The sequence below is a fragment of the Corythoichthys intestinalis genome, chromosome 21, assembly GCF_030265065.1.
Source record: "Corythoichthys intestinalis isolate RoL2023-P3 chromosome 21, ASM3026506v1, whole genome shotgun sequence".
Taxonomy (NCBI): domain Eukaryota; kingdom Metazoa; phylum Chordata; class Actinopteri; order Syngnathiformes; family Syngnathidae; genus Corythoichthys; species Corythoichthys intestinalis.
Window position 1 is genome coordinate 17,350,857 of NC_080415.1, and position 7,918 is coordinate 17,358,774.

Sequence of the window (7,918 nt, forward strand, 5' to 3'; positions counted from 1 at the left end):
GTGGAAGATTCCAGAACGATTCACAAACATCCAAATTCTGATTATTGAAATATGTCAAGTAAAGCGGAACTAATACACAGCGGGGTCTTCGGGACGCAATGAGAAACGGACTGCATTGAGTCCCGAGAGTAAACATCATGCTTGTCTAATAGATATCATATGTATGTAGAACTAGATGCACAATGACAGACTCAACAGCGTTAGCAACACATGCATTGAAAACTAGGTGCGTTAGTAAACAGCCGCCATCTTAAAGCAGGAGACTTCCCTTGTAGGCTGTTGTAGTGAACCTTCCAAGCGAACCTAATTAACTTTTTATCTAAAATACTCCTAAATTGGCAAAATCTTGACTTGAATCTATCTTCAAAACAGTTTTAAAACTTTCACATGTCAAAAGTAGACAGAAGGGAAATTATGGAATAACGGGAGCAATTTTAACAACTTTAACAGTTGATTCGCAAAATAAAATTAATTGAATGTAGTTTAAAGCTGCTGATACAGAATGGGGACTTGAGTAGTTTATTTACTGTTTTAAAATGTTAACTTGAAACTGAAATAGTCGTTTATTTAAACCTGAGAGGCTTTTTATACAATTTTTGTAACTAATGCACGAAACATTAAAAGCACCTAATAGCTTGGGGGATTTGTGGGATTTTCCACTGACAGTTTACAATATTATTTGCACGTTTTACTGACTGACTATGTCATTTTTGTTTGTTATTTATAATCTTTTGTGTTTGTCACTGAATAAACAGGTCAGTTTCTTGTTACCAACCATTGTGTGTTATTCAAACTCAATTCAGCTGGCTAGTTGTTATCAAAAGTACTAAAACCCTTTTCAACATGAGTCTGAAAAGTAAGTAAGGAGGCTAAATAACTTTAAACTTTAATACATACCCAGATAGGCTGGTATTGGTATCGGCCAGTATCGGTATCGGATCGGAAGTGCAAAACAATATCGGTATCGGAAGTGCAAAAACCTGGATCGGGACATCCCTAGTACCAAGCCGAACGATGATTAACACATTTGTGCCTTTGATCGTAGAGCTACCGAGGAGTCTCTGGCCATATCAAAGCGAAAAACCTGTCAATCATTTTTACCTTTAAGTACCAAACGCCAGCTGCACTGGTGACCAAGAAAAACAGTTTGGTCACACTGCTTTTCAGGCGGAAGGTTGAGAGGCCGTACGAGCAAGAATAAGAAAAAAAAATATATTTATATTAAAACCCGCGTACACTACGCCCGTCTCATCAGACCATAGGACATGGTTCTAATAATCCATGTGCTTTGTTGACATGTCTTCAGTAAACTGTTTGCGGGCTTTTTTTGTGTACTGTCTTCAGAAAAGGCTTCCTCCTTGGGTGACAGCCATGCACACTAATTTGATGTAGAGTGCGCCGTATGGTCTAAGCACTAACTGGCTGACCCCCCCACCTCTCCAATCTCTGCAGCAATGCTGACAGCACTCCTGTAACGAGTCACATGACATTTTGGAGGGAAAATGACAAGCAGTACTCAATTTGGACATTTAGGGATGTACGTAGTTTCTATGGGGTGTACTCACTTTTGTTAACTGGCTGACCCCCCGCCCCCGCCCCCCACCTCTCCAATCTCTGCAGCAATGCTGACAGCACTTCTGTAACGAGTCACATGACATTTTGGAGGGAAAATGACAAGCAGTACTCAATTTGGACATTTAGGGATGTATGTAGTTTCTAAAGGGTGTACTCACTTTTGTTGCCAGGGGTTTAGATATTAATGGCCTTATTTTGAGTTATAATTTTGAGTTATAGTTTGCCTTATAAATAAATGAACTCGTATTATATAAGCTGCACACAGATTCATTGTGTCAAAGTGTCATTTTGTCAGTGTTGTCCCATGAAAAGATATACTGAAATATCTGTAGAAATGCGAGGGGTGTACTCACTTTTGTGATACACTATAATTAACCTTGGCACTTTTAGGCAAAGCAAACTTATTTGAATAGCACAATTTAACACAACGTAAAAGTGCATCACATGAAAATCAACAAGAGTCAAGTTTAGTTCCCCCACTTTGTCCAACTTTCAATAAAATGGGAGCGGAAGTAAATTTACCTGACATTAATCCACACCTGGCTGAATAATGAAAATATTTTTGGCTAATGATACAGTATAATTCAGCTTTAACAGCATGTCATCTCAACTCTACAATATGTAAATAACTGCAAGCTTGCAATTGCGCTAAGTATATGTTTATGCAATTAAAAAGTTTTTTTCATCACAACCAACCTTTGTCTTTTTCACGTTTATGCTTTTTCTTTCTTCTTTCTACAGAGCGACCCAGAGGGCTTTCTCTTTTCATGACGTCGTTCAATTGTGGAGGATTGCATAAAAATAACACCTTCAGGTAGCTCTCTGGTCTGCGGGAAGGTGACTGAGATTAGAGACTGTGGTGAAATTACCGCATCACAGGAAACAGTGAAACGGGCAGAAGGTGCAGTAGAAAAAATATTTCATTATGATTTAAAGACTTATTACTATACGTATTGTTCTTCTTTTATTTTATCGTCTTGTATAATTTTTTGAATACTGATATCATCAAATATCAAATTTTAGGTCGTATGTCAAAAGAATCGTATGCCGATGTGGTCGTATGTCGAGTTACCACTGTATTGGTTCAATACTAGTTGTGCTCCTAAATAAATGGCTGGTCCTATTTCGCTTTCTCTCATGGCTGCAGGTACTAAGGAGGTCCTACGTAACCATCGACAACCAAATGTTTCATAATTGTCACCAATTTAAAGAAAAATAATACATCTGGACACAGCTGACATAAGTAAGCACGCACAGAGCGAATGACATTTAAAGTGTGTAAAGTCAAAAGAAAAAAGTCAGCGGAGCGACGTAGTCAAGGAACTTGTATATTAGGGTATCAATGTACTGTATAGGCAGTAGCACACACGTGGTGTGTGCATACACAATCCTCCATACGGTTGTCAGGCATGTCTGTCACTCTTTGTTGCTCTCTCGAAATAGCACTTGGATCCTTGAAACGTGTCCAAATTGTAATTCTCTCTTCTCCTCTGTACCGTTGCCAGACACAAGGCGAACCAAGTGCCTCGCGAGCCACCGACTCAAGCTTGACAGTTTGAAGATTTGCTGGCATCCCCGGGAGTCTATGCAAAGCATTAAATTAAACCTGCGTCACGAAGCTTTTCGCTATATTTCACGTCCTTTCAGCCGCACGATGCATAGCAAAATCTACTCGACAGTTTTCTCGGATATTTTTTTTTAACATTGTCTTATTTCTGAAGTTTAAAATGAATCTATTTCCCCTTTGTTTATAGAAAACACAAGTAGATATGACAATATTTAAATCAAGTTTTGTTTTTTTCTTCCCCTTTTTGCATATGCTTTTTTCTCCTGATACCAAACAAGCTTTGAAACAGTGTTTGCCTCCCCATGAGATTTAACTTGCATCAGAAATGATTGAAATTAGACAATACAAAAACCGGTTTCCTTCATTTAAAAAAAAAAAAAATTCTGTCATTCACTTCGTGTGTACTATACGTATACTAACAGTATATACTCACGAACATAATGGAAAGCCATTAAGATTCAACCCCACTAACCTGTAGTGTAGAGGAGGCTGCAGCTGCACTTTGGAGACCCAGGAGGCCTTACTCTCCATATCATGACAGCACATAATGCAAAATCCCTACATGAAAACATAGACTCACTGTAGCAAACCTAATTGATGTCATTGGGCTCTGGCAAAATAAGACATCGATTTAAGAATCAATGTTATACGAGCGCCCTCTTCTAATAATACACACTTTTAGCATCAAAGTTACATTACTTGCATGCATGCGTGTGTGTCCCATGTCAATCCCCCGTCCCCCTTCTCAAGCACCACATTCCTCACATACGTGGTAATGTGTGACAACGGACACAGCTTAGTGGCACTCGCAGCATAAGAAAACCTCCAAGGCAGCAAAAGAAACAAGGCGGAAACTGCCGCTTGCGCAATCTGTGTTGACATATTGACACTTGACTAAGGGTGTAAAATAAAAGAATACAATTTCCCTTTAAATCAACGGCAAGTGACGAAAAATGACCCAAAATCAACAGAAAGTGACCCAAAATTAACAGGACATGCCTTGGAAGTACCTTGGATTGAGAATATAAACGTTAATTCGCGGCTAAACTTCACGTGCATCGCAGATTAAAAAAAAGATATTACATTATTATCAGTGTTGGGAGTAACGCCGTTACGTAACGGCGTTATTTTTTCAGTAACGGGGTCATCTAACTAATTACTTTTTCCGCCGTTACAACGCCTTTACCGTTACTGACGGTCAAAAGCGGTGCGTTACTTACTCTGAATAAATTGAAGAAACTACCAGCCGTGTCGAGTCGACTCTCTGCTCTGTTGATTTGTCATCCAAGACTTGGGGTACGTTCAGGTTCGAGAATAGCGCACGTACTTCTGATTCCAAACTGTTTGTTCCTGCTCATTCAATTAGACAATGCTTTCCAAAGTTTGGTAGCATTTGTCTGTTTGCTACACCTGATGCTAGCCTCGTTCCCATCTCCCACTGTCAGCCAGCAATAATTCTGCTTCCATCTGGAGGACGGCAGACGCTTTGAAGGTGACGTGAATTGTCGGGAAAGGAGCCTACCTAAATGCAGCCCCTCGAGAGATGCTATGGAAGTGATTGTGATTGGCTGAGGGTTAGAGTCATGTGTCGTAGTAAGCCAATCAGAGCCGTTGATTTCACAAGCAAACCGGAACAGCGCGTGCGGCAAACACACACACGCAAAACAGATGCACAGGGTCAGGATGGCAGAGCATTCAGAAGAAAAATTGTCCTTTAAGAGGTGGAGATATAGACACTATTTCAAGTTTGTCAAAATTAAAGGAAAGAACCTGCATGTAATGTGTAATTTATGTCCCGGGGCAAAGCTTTTGTCGACATCTGTGGCAAGCAATTCAAATCTGCTGAAGCACCTAACAAATTAACTACCTGTCTGTTTTTCTCTATTCCACTGACTCGAATACTGCTCAGAAAATTTCAAATTGTTTGACATACAACAAGTTCTTTTTAAAGTAACGGAAATAGTTACTTTCACTGGTAACTCGTTACTTTTACTATAGAGTAATTCAGTTACTAACTCAGTTACATTACTCACTACTTCTTCCAAAAAGTAACTAATTACTTTTTTAAAGTAACATGCCCAACACTGATTATTATATAAAATAGTTCTAAAGCATATTAATGTACTCTTTATTTACATCTACGTATGTATGTACACATGCTCCCCACCCACACCCGCCCGTATCTTATTAGAGAGTGAGACAATGAATGTAAAGTACGTATTATTCATACATTATATATGTTATTTATATTATGAATATTTTATTTACATTTTACAAAATATTATTTAGTGTTTTAATGATAAAATATGCATTTGTAGGGTTATACACACACTTATTGATATTATATACTGTATACACTAGGCCTGAACGATATTGTAAAAAACTATTGTTGCGACTTTTTTGGGGTTTGCGATATACTGCGATATTACTGTATATTGCGATATTAAAACTATATATATTAGGGCTGTCAAACGATTAAAATTTTTAATCTAGTTAATCACTGCTTAAAAATTAAATATTCATAATTAATCACAATTCAAAGATAAGACACAAGACGGACATATAGATTCAACATACTGTACATAAGTACTGTATTTGTTTATTATAACAATAAATCCCACAAGATGGTATTATTATTACTAGGGTTGTTCCGATCATGTTTTTTGCTCCTGATCCGATCCCGATCGTTTTAGTTTGAGTATCTGCCGATCCCGATATTTCCCAATCCGATTGCTTTTCTTTGCTCCCGATTCAATTCCAATCATTCCCGATAATTTTTCCCGATCATATACATTTTGGCAATGCATTAAGAAAAAAATGAATAAAACTCGGACGAATATATACATTCAACATACAGTACATAAGTACTGTATTTGTTTATTATGACAATAAATCCTCAAGATGGCATTTACATTATTAACATTAACATTCTTTCTGTGAGAGGGATCCACGGATAGAAGGACTTGTAATTATTAAAGGATAAATGTGACTTTGTATATTGTGACTAAATATTGCCATCTAGTGTATTTGTTGAGCTTTCAGTAAATGATACTGTAGCCATTTAACTTCTGCCCAAATGCATGATGGGAAGTGCAACCATGACTGTGCGTCGTGGTACCAATTGATATATCTTCTCTGCGTTGGGAAATAACATATGGTGTTAAGAAAAAGCTCTACTACTACCTTTCTTCCCCACATTGCTTCCCACGATTATTCTAATCGTTGGGAGAGGGATTGTAAGGTTTTAGCCATTTAAAAAAAGGCTCCAAACGCTGCCAAAATTCTCTCTACTCATTTTACGCCGCCTTTTAGGTCTATATACTGTATGGGTAAAATGGCGTCATTATAAATTGAACGCGACAATGCGTGAGTGGGTCGTGCAGCGCATGTGTTAATTGCGTTAAATAATGTAATGTGATAATTGTAAAAAATATAAATTCTCACCGTTAACGCGATAAATTGATAACCCTACCTTAAGCTTAAACTGAAGACTCTGGAAGAGTGTAACACATTATGTCTGTAACGTTAAATACAATTAGAAAACGATTTAATTAAAAAAAAAAAAAAAAAAATTAAAAAAGGCATGTCCGATATTTTTTTTGCCGATTCCGATACTTTGAAAATGATGTGATCGGACCCGATATGCCGATCGATCGGGACATCTGTAATTATTACCATTCTTTCTGTTAAAGGGATCCACGGATAGAAAGACTTGTAGTTCTGGAAGGATAAATGTGAGTACAAGTTATAGTAATTTTATATTAAAACCCCTCTTAATGTTTTCATTTTAATAAAATTTGTAAAATTTTCAATCAAAAAATCAACTAACTTTAGGGGGCCTCACGGCTGCCTCCTCACCACAGGCCCCGCCATCCCTGCACCTTTTTTAAATGCACCACACACATCATAATCCACAGGAGAGCTCCGGCAAAGGGCGGTGGGACGGGCGGCTGGGCAGAAACTCCATGCTGTGGTCCCACTGCCCCAAGCCAAGCTTTCCTATTTTAATGCATACATTGCACTACCCTCCCCTCACACCCCCATCACGGTGCTGGGTGATGGCTGCCAGTCGGGAACCTGGCAGCCACAGTAATAGGGTGGTAGGTGGGTCCCACACTTTTTCTATATGGCGTGGCTCCCGGGGTGTGGCCTCCCCTCTGCCTCGGCTGCCGGCCGCGGGTGTGGGTTGGGGGGTCGGGTCTCCGATCTTGCATCGCCCCGTGGCAGTTCCTGGGCGTTTTCCTGCCTCCGCCTTCCCCTCTCTTCTCTGGCTGGGCATCCGCCCTGCGCTCCGTCGCGGGTCGCTGGCTGGGCGCCGGTGTATCAGCAGGGTGTCGCCTGCACCGGCGGGGGACCCTGCCTTGCCTGGGGCTTGGTGGGCCGCTGGGGGTCCCGTGGCGTGCCGTGCCGGTTGGGGGGCTGTGGCTTGTGGCCCGGGTGGGCGGGCGGGGGTGGGTGTAGGCGTGGGGTTGGTGATGCGTCCCCTCCTGCCATCCCTGAAGGCCGGTTGATGGGCGCGCGGGTGGCCCGGGGGACCACCCTGGGTCCCGGGGGGGGGGGACGGTGGCTCCTTTGCTGGGCGGCGGGAGGAGGGATGGGCTGCGCATGGCCCCCCCACCCGCCCTCCCTCCCCGGGCTGGCTGGGTGGGGGCCGTGGCCCTGGGTTGGCGCCCGCGCGGTTTCTCCGCCCGTCTGCGTGGCTGTCGCGCGCCCGGTGGGGCTTGCGTGCTGCTGGATGTGGTAGGGCATGCTCGGGTTGGGGGTTCCGGTGCCGGG

At 41.3% G+C, this 7,918-nt stretch overlaps 1 long non-coding RNA gene across 1 annotated transcript in view; it reads left to right on the plus strand.

The window, feature by feature from the left end:
- Positions 1–7,543, plus strand: part of LOC130909508 (uncharacterized) — a 109,594-nt gene extending 102,051 nt beyond the window's left edge. The window contains exons 4-5 of the long non-coding RNA XR_009061761.1: positions 2,317–2,476; positions 3,081–7,543. This is a non-coding gene — a long non-coding RNA (uncharacterized LOC130909508). The remainder of the gene's footprint in view (positions 1–2,316; positions 2,477–3,080) is intronic.
- The last annotated feature ends 375 nt before the right edge of the window (positions 7,544–7,918 follow it).